Below are 19,994 nucleotides of genomic sequence, written 5' to 3' on the forward strand. Positions count from 1 at the left end.
TTCCACAGACTAACCATTATTTGCCCACCCACCAGCACTGACACCCATGTGATCAGCTTCCTGCTTGTTACTACAAATGGACTAATTGCAGACCCCTACCCATGCATTCAATCTCATCTCCTCTCCCTTAAGCAATTCTCTCATACTTTTCCTACACCGTCTATTTTCCCCTCTCTACTAGATCATTCTCATGTGCACAAAAGCCACTATCATTTCTCCCATCTGAAAACAACCCTTCCTTGATTCTACTTGCCCCTCCAGCTCCTACCCACTTTCTCAGCTCTACTTTGCAGCAAAATTCCTTAAAAGAATTGTCTATATTTGTCTCTTCGAGCTCAACAAATCTTTACAAAACAAGACACTACTATCCAGGTTAAAAAAAAAAAAAAAAGGGAATATTACCAGTACCCCAGAAAACCTGTTCTCCTCCTAATCACTCACCCCTCTCTACACTCCAAAGTAACCGCTGTCCTGACTTACAGCACCATTAGTTTTACATTTTTAATTCGATTGTGATAAAATACATACAAAGTAAAACTTACCATTTTAACCATTTTATAGCATACAAGTCAGTGGTGTGTAGCACATTCACAGTGTGGTGCAACCATCACAACTACCTAGTTCCAGAACATTTTCGTCACTTTAAAAGGAAACTCCATACCCATTAGCATGCCCGTCCTCATTCTACATGCTCATCAGTCCCTGGCAACCACTACTCTGCTTTTTGTTCTTATGGACTTGCTTATTCTGGACATTTTACATAAAGGGAATCACAATATATGACCTTTTGTGACTGGCTTATTTCACTTAGCATAATGTTTTCAAGGTTCATCCACATGTAGCATGTATCATAACTTCATTCCTTTTTATGGCCGAATAATAGTCCATTGTGTTACTATACCACATTTCCTTACCCATTCATCAGTTGATGGGCATTTGGGTTGTTTCTACCTTTCAGCTGTCATGAATAGTTCTGCCATGAACATTCATGTACAAGTTTTTGTTTGAACACCAGTTTTATCTGTTTTCGAATTTTAAATCAGCCACATGGTTTATATTCTTTTTCTGTCCGACTTTATACTCTATGAAGATTATATTCTATAACATGAGATACATCCACATTACTGCATAGCAGTGGCTTGCTCATTTGCGTTGCTGGATAATATGTCGTGTGAATACATCACCATTTATCTAATCTGTTGTTGATGGGATGTGTCCAGTTTTGGGTTATTATGAAGAATTCTGCTCTGAATGTTCTTTTCATGTTTTCTGATGAACACACATAGAGATTGCTATTAGACACGTACCTAGGAATGGAATTGGGGGGTCATAGATGGTGCACATGTTTAGCTTTATTGATACTGCCAAAGAGTCTTCCAGAGGCATTCCGATTTTTACTCCCCGAGAAGTGGGTGCACATTCCAGTTGCTCCATATCTTCACCAACACTTGACATTGCCAGCTGAGTGTTTAACAGACATCTCTAACTCAGTAAATTCCAGACTTAACTTCTTATGTTCTCCTCTAAACCTGTTCCCTATTCAGTTTTGTCTTTCCAATCGCTCAGGCCAGAAATCTTGGAGTTATCATAATCTTCCCTTTTTTGATCCCTTATATCCAATGTCAGGGACATTTTTTGTCTCTTTCCTCCAACTCATCCCACATATAACTTCATTTCTTATCCTGCTACCATCCTTGCTGGATCCATCATCATTTTTTACTAAGATTACTGGAATACCATCCTATTTGGTCTCCTAACTTCCATTCCACATATTCTTAGCATAGCAGCCAGGGTGATCATTTTTTTTAAAATTGTGGTAGACTATACATAATAAAATTTATCATTTTTTTAACTTTAAACAAATTTTTGTTAAAAATTTGTTGTTTTAATGTATACAGTTCAGTGGCCTTCACATTGTTGTGCAACCATCACCTCCTTTTAAAATGTAAGTTAGATCATCTTATTTCTCTATTCGAACTCCTCCAATGGCTCTGTATTTCAGAGGAAGAGGAGTCCAGGCTTTTATACCCGCCGTGGTCTCCTGTAACTTCTGTGATTGCACCTCCTTCCACTTCTCCTTGGCTCGCTCCTTCTCGTGTTCCTGGAACGTGCCAGGCATGACTCTGCCATAGGAGCTTTGCATTGGCTATTGCCTCTACCTGCCTGGAGTATTCTGCCCCTAGATGTTCTTATGGCTAACTCTCTTGCCCCCTGAAAGGCGTGCTCAATTGGCTTGAGGATTTTTGCCCACTACTTATGAATTTAAATATAAGAGCTGACTTGGGGTAAAAGTGTATTTTCTTTCCACCCACTTCTAATGTTTAACATGGGCGATTTTCCTTGCTCTTCTGTGGGTTGCCTGAGTTTATTTCTAGCCCACTCTTGTCCTGGAGATGTAGCCCAGCTTTCCAGTAAGTTCTCCATTAGATTCTCCATCCTGACTGGGTTAGAGTTTGTCTCCTCTTTCATGCCCTCTACCAGGCCTTGAAAACCGAAGCTCATGATCACTTGACTTTTGCATATTTCCTCAGGGAGAAAGCCAACTTCCATATCCTCTCTGGATTCCTGCTTTCCCTTCTTTTTGGCCTTTTTAACTCTTTTTAATGTTTCAGCAGGAAGTAGTTCAGAGTGTCAAGTCTATTGTCAGAAACAGAAGTCCATTAAAAATCAGCTCTAAATATCAGCATGTTATAGAAATCCTTCCTTGGTCCCAATCCCAGCCCTGCTTTCAACTAGCTGTGGTTTGAGACAAGTCACACGAATCCTTTGGGCCTCAGCTTCTTACTTGGTAAAATAAAGTCTTAGGGATGATTGGCCTCAGAGATTCTGTGATTCTACATTACTGAGAGGCTATTCCTGTTCTGTTGGAGCTTGTGGCTATGAGGGGCATAAGCTCCCAATTCAGGTGGCCTTTCTGCATTCTCTTAGTTTCTGCCAGGCCCTGGGTCTGGCTCAGGAGAAGAGATGACAAATGTAGACTGTCTGTGGTAATAAATATGAAATAAAGAGCAATTAAGCAAATCTTCATAGGTCTGGGGGGAGTGTGGAGGGAGCAGGGGAGAGACTGACATTACACATGGGATAAGGGCCACTGTTTCTGCGTAGGCAGGCAGGACAAAGGTATGGACATGGTTAGTCTGTAGGTGAGGGTCTGCCATCTTGCAGGGATCTGCCATCGTGGTGGTCCTGAAGACAGAGGCTTAGGACCTGGCCGACATCTTGCTCCCTCCCCCTTCCCTCCTTTCCTCAATCCCTTAGTCCCCCTGATCCTTCATTTTATGTATATGTAGATACATATATAATTTTACATTTTGTAATTATATGTATAATTATATATATTTATATAAATAAATTTATTTACATATAGTTATAATTGACTTTTAGATTTTCAGGAAAATTGAGAAGCTGGTACAGAGTTCCCATATGCTCCACACCTGTTTCTCCCATTATTAACATCATACACAGATATGATACATTTGTTATAATTAATAAAACAATATCGATACATTATGATTAAAGTGTATAGTTTATTTCAACTTTTTTTAGGTTTTAATGTCTTTTTATGGTCCAGGATCCCATCCGGGATGCCACATTTAATTGTCATGTCTTTTCAGGTTTCTCTTGGCTGTCATGGCTGTTTCTCAGACTTTTGTTTGTTTTTTGGTTTAATTTTTAAAAATCATGGTAAAATATACATAACATTTACCATTTCAACCATTTTTAAGTGTATAGTTTGGTGGCATTAAGTACACACTCACACTGTTGTACAATCACCACCACTGTCCATCTTCAGAACTTTTTCATCTTACCAAACCAAAATTCTTTACCTATTAAACAACGGCTACCCATTTCCCCTTCCTCCCTGCCCTTGGTAACCACTGTACTATTTTCCCTATGAATTTGACTATTCTAGGGACCTCATATAAGTAGAATCATACAGAATTTGTCCTTTTGCGACTTTTCTTGTTTTTGCTGACCTTGATAGTTTCAAGGAATGCCAGTCAGGTATTTTGTGGGAGGGCCCACTATTGGGATTTGTCTGATGTTTTTCTTATGATAAGACTTGGTATTTGATGTGTATTTATTACTCTATGCCAAACAAGATGCCAGGTACTGAGGATTCAGATATAAAAGTCTAGAGTCTTAGTTTATGCTCATTTTACAGGTGACATTTAATCTCAGAGATTTTAAATTATTTGCCTAGGGGTGTGCAGTCAGTCAATGATAAGGTGGGATTTGAACTCATTCTTCTGACTTCAGACCTGCACTGTCTCCTCCACACTACCTTCCTCTAGGCCAGCCAAAGCCTGTGACCCTACCCTTTTCTTGGGGCATTCACAGTCAATGCGACCTGGTCAGAGCTGGGCAGGCTGCCAGGTATGGGGCTGCTTCCACTGAACGAGCAGCAGCTCCCCACTCGGATTTTTCTTTTTTTCTTTTTTTTTTAATTTGAAATATTTTATACATACACCGTTGTATATAATGCATGGAATCAGTTTAAAGAACAATAATAAAAGTACCCTTGTAATCAGCACCTCAGTTAACAAAGACAATGTTTCTAATACTTTCTAACCCCCCTGTATGCTCCCTTCAAATCCCACCTTTTCTCCATATCCCTTGCAAATAATCATCATCCTGAATTTTGTGTTTTTCATTCTCTCACTTGTATAGTTTTACCACATAGGCACATGTCCCTAATCGACACAATGTTGAGTCTGGAGAGTTTTTTGGACTTCTATTAAATGAAAACACACTTGACATCTTATATTGTGAGTTGCTTTATTCATTCGACATTGTGTTTATGGGATTCGTTCATGAAGTTACAGCTTATTAATTTTTAAGGCTGTATAGTATTCCATTATTTGACTAGAGTATATATATTTTTAATCCATTCTCATGTCCATTGGTGTTTGGGCTGTTTGCGGTTTTTGTTTTTATGAACAATGCTGCTGTGAACATTCTGGGGCCCACGTGCTAGGAGAATTTCTTTGGGTAAAATTATGAGGATTAAAATTATTGGTTCATAGCAGAGGTGTGTACCCAATAATGCCAAACTGTTTTTTAAAGGCTTGGGTCCACTGACACTACTACCTGTAAAGCATGAGGTCCTGAACACATCATATCTTAGAGCTCTCTTTGGTGCTGGTTTGTCTTCCGCTCAGCTGTGTCCATGCCTCAGAGGCCCCTTGGCTGTACTCAGGTCCCACTTGGCCTCTGGCCTGAGTATATCTGGCTTGGTTACCTCCAGGCTGACCTGGACTTCCTGCTTTCCTGAGAGTTTGAGCCCTCGCTTGTATTGTTGGCTCAGCCTCTGGGAGCTCTTAGTACAGAGCTTCAGCTGGGACCCTGGATTTGGGTCCCAGTAGGGTGCTATGGCTCTGGGGGTCAATGCAGTTAGACATCCCTTTCTTCTTGCCAAGCCAGGTGGCATTGGAATTTTCTACCATAGATGAGACAGTGTTGCCTCCCCACACCCTCAGAACCAGGAATTCATAAAGAGAGTTTTAACGGCTTTTCTTAAGGCCTTTTGGCAGGTTAACACCAGCTCTGTCAGCGCTGGCAGGAGGATGTGACATCTATACTGGCCATAGGCCAGGCCACATGGACGTCTCTGTGCATAGCCTCAGCTCATCCAGCCCAGGCCTCAGGTATGTGAGTGTACACAGAGCTGACCCTACCCAGCCACGGCAACCCTGGGAGCCCACTTTCTATGGCATTAACCTTCTGGCCAGATGCTTTTTTTGACAGTGGCTGTGCCAGGTATGGTGGCCAGGGTCCCGGGCTCAGAGTGTATGGATTTTCCTTGTCATGAGAAGTTATTGTGATATGGTGGAAGGAACTGGGTTTGAAGCTCGAAGGACCTGAATCCTGATGCTATCGCTGTAACAGAGTGAACTGCTCTGGTCTCAATTCTAGTGTGATTTTCTCATGGCCTTCAGGCAAATATCTCCTGCTATAGATATACTAATCACTAGAGGAATTCTGCCTAAGGCTTGAGGTTATGAAAGAACAGCCCGTTGCCAGAAGGTACCTCTCCTCTCCAGAAGAGGTATGTATAAAAATAATGATTGCTTCTCATTGTTTATCAAAGATTTGCAGGAGCCTCAAGACCAGACTCAGATCAGCAGAGGTCAGCAGACCAAGAACAAAGAGATTTAGAGATTTTGCATTCTTCCTTAGAGTCCTGTTGGCGCCCAGATGCCTGTGGTATTCAACCACTTCTTGCTCTGCCCATTCTCCCTTCCCTTGACCAAAAAAGAAGCCTGAATTCTGGGCTCTCTTAAGATAGATTGTGGGAAGCCCTAAGGCCCCCATCTTCTCAAGCTTGCACCTTCTCGTTCAACAAACCATTCCTTACTCCAAACTCTGAATATTTATGGGATTGAATATCGGCCTTTTGAAGCATCCAGCACATAGACTTTGAACCAGTAGCATCATCTCTTAGTTGTGTCATTTAGACTGTTTGAGCCTTAAGTTTTCCCAATGTGAAAAATAGTAATAAGAATTTCTACTTTATTGGATTCATTGAACTAAAATAAGAGCTTGGCAGAAAGTGGTTGCTCAATAATATCAGTGACTGTTATTACATGAGATGGGGCTTTATTTTCTCTAAAGGGAAGTAGAGACATAGTGACATAGAGAGTAATTATTTCCTGTGAAACAACCTAGACTTCAAATTTTCAAGTATTTATAAACATTTTTAAAAAATACATTGTAAACATTTTGGAAATGAGAAAATGAGAAAAAAAAAAAACAAAACCCAAAACTCCCCTAAGATCTGATCACCCGAGTACAAGCACTGTGAACACGCTGGTGTACTTCTTTCCAGGGTTTCTTTATAGCATTTTATTAAGTGGTTGTAGCTGTAGGATATACACATTTCTGTAGTCCTTTTCCTTTATTTAACACTGTGTCAGAAACATTTTCCCTTGTTGTTACATGCTATTTGTAATTGTTATTTTTTTGCGAGTATATACCACTCTTAAGACCTTTATGCCTAAAGTTCTCCAGTATTTCAGGTTTTTTCCTTAGGATTCCAGAAGTCAAATAACTAGGTCATCGGGCATGAACACTTTTTATAGCTTCAGATTTGTATTGCCAAATTGCTTTCCAAAAAGTTGGTATCAATTTGCAATGCAGTAATGTCTGATAAAGCTCATTCCAACTGTATATTTATTGGTATTGGGTATTTTAAATACATTTTTCTTTCGGCTGATTTATGAACTAACTGTGTCTGGTCTTTATTGGCAGCAGCTGCCGAGCAGGAGAAAAGTAAAAAGGAGTTAAGAAACCATAACAAACTGCATTTCCCGTTTGCCCCGAGAATACTCGCCAGAGGTGCTTGCAGCTACAGCGTTTACCCTGAGATAACTTGTGGATTACAGTCCTAACCTTAACCCAAAGTTTGCCACAAAATATCTCGCTTTTATTGTTATTTTTGCATTGCTCTTGTATTTCGATAGTCTTTAGAAACAAACAAAATCATTCTGTTTATAGCATTCTGTATTTCCTTTATAAAATATAGTAATTCTCGATCGCTGAAAATGTCAAATCCTAGAAAACGTAGCATTCCTAAGTGAGATGTTAACGTTGTTCACGAAGTTAGCCGAAGATTCATTTGATGAATCTGATTTATGTATACATTTATGTTATGTTAGGATTAGAGACAAGTTCTGTTTAGAAATAACTCTAAGAACAGTTTTTATATTTTATCTTTACATTGAAAACCAGTCAGATTTGCTTTAGCCTCAAAGAGCATATTTATGTAAAATTAAATTAACTTTGGAAGTGGGCAGCACTTTTTTTTCCCCAAACGAGAAATGGGTTAATATAGAATCATGGAGCAGAAAAGAACTTGAGTTATGTATAAACTTCTTGTCTCCCCTGATTTTACCATCTGCATTTGGACTATAAGATAGACGGATACTATATTTGAATTTAACGTAATATTTTAAAGTTTTTATTTTCTAACATATAGCCTATGTATTTTATTTTTATTGACTTTTTTTTTTTTTGAAAGGAAATACATACTCGTGATTAAAAAAAATTCAAATAGTGCAGTGCCTGCAATGGTGGTGTCCCCACCCACAATGTACCCGTGTGCCAAGTTCACTTTCCCATTGCCAGCATTGATTTAACCACATCTAAAGGATCTTCCAGATTATAGCTCCTGCAGATTTATTTGTGCTCTAATCCAGTGTTAGCCTAAACTTTAAAGCCAGGAGACTTTCCCCATTTGTGTGGCAGACCAAATCCTTCTTGTCAAATTGAGGCTCAGCTTTGTTCTGAAAGGTTCTTAGAGTTCTGCATCAGAGATGTCAATGTTTATTTCCCTTTCTTTGTAAACCCCCACAGCCAAGTTTGTACGAATCACTGTAGAAGAAAAACATTGCCACTGTTCCAGGAAGTGCTCAGGTGCTTCTCTGCTGGATTACTGATTGGGGCAGGTGACCTATGGCCCTGTGGGGCAGTACAGGATGCTGGGCTCTGTCTCGAGAGGTGCTGTTCTATTCACTCTTGCTGGGATGTGGCAAAGTCAGTGAGGTGACCCTGGGGAAGGCATTCTGTGTGCTGCCTGAATCAGAGAGGAGGCACCTGGGAGAGTAGACCTTTGTTTTTATCAGCTCGACATCTCTCTCCTCTTCTGATAATAGGGGCTTTTCTTGCTCTTGCAAACCGCCATCTTGTGACCTAGCGCTGGCCTAATAGAATCCCCTTTCCTCTTGGCCAGAGTGACTGACTCATGAGCAGGCACTTGACCCAAGAAAGACCAGTTATAGTCCTTCCTGGAATTTGACATATGGGTGCTGGGAGTAAGAAACTGTGTTTTCCCATGAAGTCTAGTAAACTGGGATGATTTAAGCTTAAAGTTACTGGTAGTCCTCTTTCCTTCGTGTGGATAATGCTGTCTGCAATAGAAACCTGGGAATATGAAGCTAAAGAAAGATACACAGAGACAAGGCAGAAGAGATGGAAAGAGGCTGTCTTCACATCAGCCATCTGAGTGCTTATCTGAACTGAATTTCTTTCTGTAATAGTAATGGAAGAACTGTAGTTTACTTGGAGAGGCCAGAGGACTTGCATCTGAGAGGAGAGCCCTGAAATTTTTAGAAAAAAGGAGCTGAGAGCTGGTACTAGAGCTGGTAAAATGACAATTGTGAGATTCAAACATCTCAGATGTTTGAGATGATAGTCAAGATGGCGCAAGGTAAAAATTGGTGGCTGGGAACGTGAGAATGTCAGGAAGTACAAAGCCAGAGAAGATAAGGGAGTCTTTTGCGTTCATCTGGGTACAAGGTCTTGAGCCATGTTGGCAGTGGGAAAGGTAGGGAAGGAAGCAATAGTTGCAAGAAGAATTGTAAAGGAAAAATTGGTGACTGATTGGCTATCTGTGTTAGTGTGCTCTGGCTGCCATAACAAAATACCACAGACGGGGTGATTTAGAAACTTATTTTCTCACAGTTCTGGAGGCTGAAAGTCCAAAGTCAAGGTGCCAGCAGTGTTGGTTCTGGTGAGGCTCTTTTCCTCAGCTAGGAAATGGCACCTTCTCGCTGTGTGCTCACATGGCCTTTTCTTTGTGAGAGTGTGGACAGAGAGAGGCCTCTGATGTCTCTTCTTTTTATAAGGACACCAGTCCTATTGGATTATGGCCCTGCCCTTGTGACGTCATTTAACTTTAATTATCTCCTTAAATATCCTATCTCCAAATACAGTTATATTTGGGATTAGGGCTTCAACCTATGAATTTGTGTTGGGGATGGGGGGTGGCACATGATTCAGTCTATAATACTAACTAAGTAGAAATAAGTTTTTGGAGTTGGATAATTAATTTGTTTTGGGTTTATTTTTCTTAAATATCTTCAAAATACATTTGTAATCATAGGTACATGCGATTTTAGAAATTCTGTTTTTTTCACATTATGTCGTAAGAATTTCCCAGTTTTGCTGTGTAGTGTTCATAACTATCATTTTAAAAGGCTACATTGCATTTTTGGTGGTACCTTATCATTTATCCTAGTCTTTATCTTAACCAGTTTCCCTTGGCTGCCAGCCCTATCCACCTTTCCTTTGCCTAGTTCATCGTGGCAATTCCTTTTCCCCTATCTGACTGCTAACCCCTGCCTTAAGGCCAGATCAGCACATACCAGGGGCTTCCTCAATGGTCCAGGTCATCCTGCCATTCCACCACTCAACACCCACCCAGAGGAGACAAATGTATCTTAAAGGCTATGTTTTTCATGTCACCTCTCTATTTAACATTGACTGAATGATAAAGTCCAAACTCTTAAGCTAGGCATTAGAAGTTTTCCACAATCCAGGGAGACTTTCAGTTGGAAGTCTTCCAATCCTAACTTGGTTACCACACACCCACCTTGTTTCTATATGAGACTTTTGTAGAGACGGACTGGCCCCTCACTGTCCTCCAATGACACATTCTGTCATTCCCAGCCCATTACTTTGCTTTATCTGGATGTCCCTTGATTATCTAGTTTTATATAGGTTGAGTTGTCATAACATGTCTACATGCATAGACTTTCCCTGCTAGACCATGATGTCTTTGCAGGTAAGGACTATGACTGACTCACTTCTGTAATAGGCACTGGCACACAGTCCAATGTGTAGACCTAGACAAACCCAAGTTTATCCTGATTCAAATCCTGGCTCTGTCATGTACAAACTACACAACCTTGGACAAGTTGCTTAACATCAAACCTCAGTTTCCCCATCTGTAAAAGTGAGAAAAATACTAGTACTTAATTCATATAGCTATTGTGTATAATGTCTATTGTATGTGGTTATATGTAAAAGTTACCTCACTAGGACCCAGGACATAACTGCTTAATAAATATTATTGGTTTCGATGATGATGATGATGATGATGATTAGCACTCTGGAAATGTTTGCTGAATGAATCTCAGACTTTGCTCATGCACAGAGAATTAAGGAGCAGTAGATTTTCTTTCTTGTTCTTGTGATCCCCAGCCTCTTCTCTAGAACCTCCTGTCAAACATACCCATCTTCCAGCCCTGACTCAACATAGCCACAGAGTGAGAGGACCCCCAAACTGAAGTTTCCCTCTTGGCAGCTTGAGTAGGCTTGCCTCCAGAGCCCAGCACCTTCTTCCTAGGAATTAACTTCACAGGGTTTGATTGATGTTTCCAAATAGGACATACTGATTCATCTAACTGGTGCCCTCTGTGAGAGTCTGTAGGAGCTAGAAATGTGTTCCTTGCCCACATCCAGGACCACTGAAATGCCTCTCATCAGGCCTGCCACTATGTCAGAGAAGCCCATGACAAAAACACAAAAGGAGACCCATATACCATCTGTCCAAATACTTAAAAGTTATGAATCAAGCTAACAAAGTGTTAAATGTGTTCCATCCCCTATCTTGACAAATGTACCCTTGTAATCACAAGATTTAAAAATATGTGTAAAAATATGTGCACAGCTATGAGATTCCTATTACCGAAATTGGCAAAATAGTAAACATAACCAAATTTGATCATAATTGTTTCTGTCTGGATGCTCCGTAGATGGGCCAGTGAATATTTAAATGAATATAATAAAAACATTAAACATTAAAATTGCTTTTGTATATGTTTTTAAAGAGTTAATTTTGAATATTTTAGAAGAAAAGTATATTAAAATTAAAAGGTATCCATGAACTTTCCCATTTATTTAGATCTTCTTTAAAGTTTTTCAAGAGTTTTATAATTTCCTCCATAAAGCACTTGCATAGCTTTTGTTAGATTTATTTCTTTCAGTTTATATTTTTGGCATGATTATCTCTTTAAAAATTACTTCTTAATTATGGAAACTCATTGACTTTGTATATTGATTTTAAAATTCAACTACCTTGTTAAATTCTCTTATTGAAATTAATAATTTCTCTATAGATTTTCGTGTTTTCCATGTAGCCAATAATATACATGAATAATGAACATTTTATTTCTTTTTTTCCGCTTCTTATACCTTTATTTCTCTTCTTTTTTTCAATATAATTTGAATGAATAAGTTATAAGCGAGCGCTCTCTTTTCGTGAAAAACATGGAGTGTTTCACCACTAAATTTTTGCTATCAGTTTTCTGTAAATAGACTTTTGGAGGTTAAAGAAATTCTACTTCTAGCTTTCTAAGGATTTATTTTTATATTTATCATGGATGGATATTTAATTTTATCAAACATTTTTTCATTTACCAAGATGAGCATGTGACTTTTCTCCTTTAATTTATGTGAATTATGTGAATTAGTTTTTAACATTAAAACAATCAGTCTTGTGTTCTTGTGTTAAACCCAACTTGGTCATGATTCTTTTATACATTGCTGAAATTAGTTTGCTAATTTTTAAAAAGAATTTTGCACTTATGGAATTTGCACTGATGAAATTGTCTCACATTTTTTCTTTTGTGCCCTGTCCTGGTCAGTTTTGCTGTTAACTTTATTCTTGCCTCATAAAATGAATTGGGGAGCATTGGAGTTTGCGTAATATTGAAGTTACTTGAATGATTGGTAAAAGTTACTAGTAAAACCACCCGGACCTGGTGTTTTCTTTGTGCCAAGATTTTAAACAACTGATTCAATTTCTTTAATGGGTTATAGGATTATTCAGATTTTTAATTTCTTCTTGAGTCAGCTTATTTTTCTAGGAATTTGTCCATGTTTTTCTAAGCTTTCAAATTCATTAGCATAAAGTTGTTCATAATATTTTCTATCTTTTTAATCTATGTGGCATCTGCAGTTTAATACCATTTTTTAATCCTAATTTTATGTCTTCTGTTATTTTTTCTTGATCAATCTTGCCAAAGGTTTGTTAGTAGTATTGATCTTTTAAAAGAACCAAATTTTGGTTTTGTTGATCCTTTTATGTATGTTTCTTTTCTATTTTATTATTCTTTATTATACTTTTATTTTTTTACTTTCTTATAACTTACTTTGGTTTTGTTCTACTTAGTTTTTCAATTTTTTACTTATGTAATAGAAACATAAAAGTATAAATTTCCCACTAGCACAGTAATACTTCGAGTGAACTCTATATCCGACATACGGTTCTACTGTTATTGTAGAATTCTAAATATTTCTAAATTTCTGCTGATTTGTTATTTAACCCATGACTTTTAAAGATGTGCTTCTTAATTTCCAAACACGTGAGATTTTTTCCCCTAGTTTTCTGTTTGTAATTGACTTCAAATTTAATAATATTGTGGTCAGAAAAAAGTAGTCTATAGGATACCAATCTTTTGAAACTTGTTGAGACATGAATGTAATTAAATTTCATATATATGTTCCATGTGTTTCCAAAAAAGTATATTCTAAAATATTTGGGACTAGTAGTGTATATATCTTTAAAAAGTTTACATCTTACATATAAGAAAACTTGCAAACTGCTTTCCAAAGAGATAATCATTTTACATCCTCACCACAAGTATATGTGAGTTCCAGTTCCACATCCTCGCCAACCTTTGGGACACTCAGTCTTTTAAATTTTAGCCATTCTAGTGGTATATAGTGGTACCTAATTGTGGTTTTAATTTGAATTTCCCTAATGGCCAATGATGTTGAGCATCTTTTTATGTGCTTATTTGCCATCTGTATCTTCTTTGATGAGGTCTGTTAAAATCTTTTGCCCATTTTCTAACTCAATTATTTGTCTTATTACTGAGTTATAAGACTTCTTTATATAGTTTTTATATATTCTAGGTTTAAATTCTAGCTATATATTTTAGATAAATATTATGGATATATACATATATAATATATTCTTAATATATATATAATGCATACATATATATTTTAGACACAAGAACTTTGTAGAACTTTGTCAAATATGTATTTTTTGCAAATATTTTCTCCCATTCTTACCTCCACTGTGGCCATGTGACGAGTTCTCATCAATGACATGTGAGTGAAAGTGACGTGTGCTGCTCCTGGGTCCACTTTTAAGAAGCAACGAAGCTTCTCCATTTTTTTTATTATCTTCCACTTGCTGTACAGAGGTCCCAGGGGATGGTAGAGCAGAGAGATGGAAGGAGCTTGAGTCTCTGAGTCACAACATGGAGAAAAACTGCATGTTCACCAGGAACACTGAAATTAACTGTAATGAGATAAATTTCTATCATGTTAAGCTACTTACATTCTGAGATTCATATGTTATGGCAAGTAGTGTTCCCCTATTATACCTGTGGGTTTTTTTTTTTTTTGATAGGATTGGAGACTAAAAATAAATTTCTAATTGGAATGATATATATGACTTTTGTTCAACAAATTTTTGTATCAGGAGATCATCTGAAGCTATTTCTAGAATCTGTTCTTCTAACCTGGTCATTTTATTTGTTGAGAAATTAATGTAGGGAGGAGGCAAGAGAATTAAAATGTTAATCAAGCCACAATCAGAGACACTATAGGCTGATCAGCCCTGTAGCCAAGCCAGGCGGGCACCTTCAGAACAGAGGAAGATTTCTGCTGAGATTGCTAACAGCCCATTCTCAACACATGTGAAGGGGAACCACGAACCAACAGAGTCATTCTTTATGGCTAAAACTACGGGGAACCTATGGATTAAAGGCTGGGAACTGCCAGCAGGCCTTTCACTCTACATATTCTTACATTTTCATGCTACATACTCTTCCCCTTCCTCACTGTATGCCCATATCAAAGGAAATGGGAACTAAAGAATGTCATACAAACTGACTTCCCTGAACACTCAGGGTCCCTCTCAGTGCCTTTGCTCTGTCTCTCTCACTGTCCTCGACCCTGTCACTGTCCCTCTCACTCTGCCTCTGAGAGGAGACCACACTCTGTCTATGTAGTGTTACCCCTTTTCTAGTAAACTTTCCTTCTGACTTTAACTTTGGTGTGTGTGTTGAATTCTTTCTACACTCTCCCCCAAAAGAGCCTCTTCTCTTGGTGCAGGGCTTGGTCGCCCCCTGCAGCTCGGGGAAATTTGTCCTGTCCTGCATCAAAATAGCTGATAATTTGGTTTGAAAAAATACTTGTGTAAACTTTTTATTAAATCTTTCAAGTATTTCTTCATAATGTTAAAATAATTTCGATGAGTTGTTCGTGTGAGTTCACAACCAAGTCCACAGTGGAAAGGTGTTCGGTATTTGCTTGTTTATGTTCAGTATTCGTTTGTTGGTTGAATCAATAAAGTTGCTTCTGGGGCTTTTGGAAGGCTGTGTCTGATACAGTGTCTATTTAGTGAGTACATAGTCTGTGCCAAGCACTTTACATGGATTTTCTCTGAGGCCTTGTAACACCATCAAGAGGTAGGTAATATTCCCATTTTAAAGCTAAGGAAATAGAAGCTTAGAGAAAGGAAATCACTTGCTCGAGGTTGCACTGACTCAGCCCTGACTTGCACTGCGCTATCCTGATGGGTGTCAAACTGAATAGGAGACCACATTTCTACCTTATTTTTCCTGGGCTCCCTGCAAAAGGTCTCAGTTATTAACCAGACTGTTCTCATGTCCAGGGCCTGGGGCTGCCTCAATACTGATTCCTTTTTTTCTTTTGGAATTTAACCCAAAACAGAGCCATGGGTACAGTGGTAGAATCTCAGCATGGGGGGTGCGTATGTGTGTGTGTGCATGCACATGCATATGCATGCACCAATGACCTGGTGCCAGTATAAAGAAAACTTAGCCATTAGCTTTCTCTCTTCCTACTCTCCACGCCCCCTCTCTGCCCCCATACATGTACCAGAGATATGATGCTTCCCACCCTGGGGGAAGTATGGCTAAGTGTCCCAGGAGAAATCACAGTGTCCATCTTGCTCTTTGAGTTGCTAAGGGGGTTTCTGGAAGCGATTTTGGGAGATTTGTCTTTAGAGCCCATAATGTCCAAATACTATGATTATAACTAGGTTTTAAAAAAAAATCCTGTTAAGAAAAAACAAAATGGAGTTATGAGGTTTTCTTTATTTTCAAAATTTTCTGTAATGTGGTTTCTTAGACAATTAAAAGTTATAAAAAGAAATGCAGTGAATTGCACAAGCTCTACGTTGCTTCTCTATGTAGAGAACATCTGTTGGTAGCCAAGCTTTGCTTCCTATTAAGAGGTAATACCACATTGCCAAGGAGGTTTTAAAAATTATTTTAATTATTTTATTGTGGTAAAATATGCATAACATAAAATTTACCATTTTAACCATTTTAGGTGTACAGTTCAGTGGCATTAAGTACATTTACATTGTTATGCAACCACCACCATCATCCATTCCAGAATTTTTCATCATCCCAAACTGAAACTGTACTCGTTGAACACTCACTCCCCCTTTTCCCTTTCCCCTTTCCCCAGACCCTGGTAACTTCTACTTTGTTTCTGTGAATTCGACTAGTCTAGGTACCTCATATAAGTGGAATCGTGCAATATTTGTCCTTTTGTATCCAGCTTATTCACTTAGCTTACTGTTCAAAGTTCTTCCATGTCACAGCATTTGTCAAAATTTCCTTTCTTTTCGAGGCTGAATAATATTCCACAGTATGTATATACCACATTTTGTTTATGCATTCATCCATGGATGGGCATTTGGGTTGTTTCCACCTTTAGGCCATTGTGATAAAGATGCTAGGAACGTGGGTGTACACGTATCTCTTCAAGTCCCTTCTTCCAGTTTTTTTACTAGGAATGTATGCCTAGAAGTGGAATAGCTGCTACGGAGGTTTTTAGAACTCATTTTTGAGACTTTTCTAGGATATTGTTTTGAAATTCCTCAGCTAAGGCCACTCTCTGTCCTTTGAATGTGGATTTGATTTTTTGAAACTTCCAGCAGTTTGGAGGGGCACCAAACTGGTTTCTTACTATTCTATAGAGTGCAATGCTCCTCTCTCTTACTCTAATTTCAGCCTGCATTTCTCCCATGGCTTCCAGGCTAACAGCTCCTGCTATAGATATGCTAATTAACTAGAAGAATTCTGCTTGAGGCGTGGGTATTTTGTAAAAACAGCCCCTGGTCGAAAACTGCCTCTCCTAAAGAGGTGGGGAAATATGTACAACATAGTGACTATTTATCAAAGATTTACAGGAGCCTCAAGAACAGACTCAGATCAGCAGGGGTCAACAGACTGACTAGGAACAAAGAGATTTAGAGATTTTGTGCTCTTCCTTGGATTCCTTTTGGTGCCTAGCTGTCTATAGTACTCATTTACCTCTTGCCCTGTCCCTCCTCCCTTCCCTTGACATAAAAGATGCCTGAATTTGGGGCACACTTAAGATGGACTTGTGGAAGCACTTAGGCCCCCCATCTTCTCGATCTAGTGACTTCTCGATCAATAAACCTTTCCTTATTCCAAACTCTAACATTTTGAATATTGGACTTTGAGGCGTAGGACACATGAACCTTAAACAAGTTATACTATGTGTTGATCTGGTGCTTGAGGGCTTACATACCCTACATCTTCTAATAAAGCAATGCTGAGAGGTAAAGACTGGTGTCTTCCTTTCCAGATGAGGATACTGAGGTTGAGAGAGGGTCAGAGCCTGCCCAGTGTGTGGAGTAATAGTCACAGGGCCAAGGTTCAAGCTTAGAACTGTTTGAGCTCAAAGCCTATGCTTGGTCTATTACCATGTTCTCTTACTTTGAAGCAATTGTTGGGCTATCAAATTGTGTATTACCATTTTGGATCAAAAGGTATGATTATGGAGACTTATTTCAGAATATTCGTTACAAATTTTTTCCAATCAAAAAATTAATTATCATTGTCTGAAATTTGGAATATAGAGACAAGCAGAAAGAAAAAAGTTATCCATGGTTCTATCTTTGACTGTCAATCAATTGTAATCTTTTATAAAGTGTTTCATTGCATTTCCCCTGCAAGTTCGGCAGGGCATGGCGTTCACTTGATCACTTCAGGCCAATTGAGACAAGCGTTTAGTAACCTTAATGAAGCTGTGCCTTTTCATTTATAAAGGTTTATATTGTCAGGAGATGTCAGGGGTGTGGCACCTGCAGAGAGGCAAGAAAGAACTTGTGAAGTGCTTTCAGCTTCAAGAATGCCAGTAGCAGATAGCCTTCAGCTGCAGCATTTGAGTCAGCTTTATGCTTTTCTCAGGCAGCTCCCAAGCCAATGACTGAGCATGGTGGAGGCACAAGCACCCACCATTTCTGCCCAACGGGGACTCCTCCTCAGACAGGCAACTTTACTCCACTCCCCATTGGGTTGCCCAAGACTTGAAATCATCTGCACTGTGTGGTCTGAAACATTCTCTGCCCTATTTTTATTCTTCCTCTCTCTCTTTTCACAGGATCAAATCTGCATGGCACTCTGAAGGCTTTCCCTGCCCCGTCGTGCCTCCCCACCCCTTTATCTTTCATAGTTATTGTCCCCCCAATAAACCACTGACTCCTAACTCCAACTGCGAACTCCTAACTTCACCATCCGCTTCCTGGAGCTTGCAGATCGACACAGGTGGTGACTATTGATGAGATACGTGCATGTTTTTGAGTTTTTGTTTGGTGTTTGAAAAGCTAAGTTTAGAATCCCTACATCAAGAAATGTTCAACATACCACCAATTGTGTACTTAATACAGAGCATAAAAGGATATATTTATAAAAATTATTATTTTCTATTTTAATGACACAAATAATCTTATGTCTTAATATTTTAAGAAGGTCGGAATGGTAGAATAATATTGAAGAATGAGAACCCACAGAAGAAACACTAATAAAAGACTGGAAACGAAAGAGGATGCAACATGGAAACCGAACCGTACGCTAACAAAGATGGAAGATAACACTGAAAAACGAGGGGAATGGCTGGAAACGAGACAACTGCTTTCTAGAAGTCCTGGTTGTGAGTAATCAATAAGGTCTGATTAATTGGAAGAATATAAACATAGTAAAAAGGTGTTACAGCTGAGTGTCTTGTCATGTAAGCTAGTGTGAATTAAGTGCCAAACATGTAAAATAAATGTATAAAACTGGTTTTATCTGCTGTAACTCATACCACTGCAGGAGATTTTAAGAGCTGCTAATAAAAGAGTAGTGTATTTTATTTATCTGACTTTGTGTTTGGAGGTTCAATAGACCGTTTCCAGGAGGCCTTGCTTCTTGTCTCCCATGATTGGGAAGGCCAGTCCATACCTATAGTCACACTTCTCCATTCCGTGTAGTCTAGTGAGCATCTCCTGTAATCAAGGCGGAATCTCAGGCTGATGGAAACATTTTCATCCTGACTGCAAGTCTGAGGTCTTGCATGTGACATCTGCAGCTGCCCGCTGGGAGAGAAGGGCTCTATCCTGCTTCTGTCATCAGTGCCTGGGTCCCGTGTCTGGGCTGTAGAGATTGCAACCCCGAACATTTTCCTTGTTTCCCCCATGCTCCCTCCTCCCCCACATCCCAATTGGCCCAAGAACTTCTCCTTTGTCTAGCTTAAAGTTTCTCAGCCTGGCACCCATTCACTCATGCCCAGGCTGCACTCCTAACCACTTCACTCAGAACTCTGGGATCAGGCGGCAGCATTTTAAAAGTTCCCCAGGTGATAACAATGTGCAAGCCAAGGCTGAGAATCACTGGCTTAGCAAGCAAAACCCATTTCCCCTACGGAAGGAGAAAGAAAAGGCATTCTTTTACAAACTTTGCACCAGGCCCGTTTCACTGGCCACACCACTGTCCTTGAGGACAGAGCTGGGTCACTCTCACCTTGTCCCATTCTTCAGTGCCATCCATAGTTCTTTACACAAAGCAGATGTATATGGTCTTGTCCTTAATGAAACAAAATTGAATTTCTTATGGAGAGCCCTTAGATCAAACCCTCAAACGAGCTAGGTGTGTGGAATTTGGGGTGAAAACCCAAGATCAAGATCTGTCTTTGACAGCAAGTGGACAGGTAGCTCTGGTCGTGTTCCTTAATTCTTCTGAGGCTGAGATTTTTCCATCTGAAAATGGAGAGTACTTTTGCTCATTGGTTCTCTTTTATTGAGCTAAAGGCTCAATGTACATCATTTCCGATTCTCTCAACCATCCTGTTAGGTAAATCTTTTTGTTATCTCT

This window comes from Pteropus medius, unplaced genomic scaffold, assembly GCF_902729225.1.
Source record: "Pteropus medius unplaced genomic scaffold, Ma_sr-lr_union100, whole genome shotgun sequence".
Lineage (NCBI taxonomy): Eukaryota > Metazoa > Chordata > Mammalia > Chiroptera > Pteropodidae > Pteropus > Pteropus medius.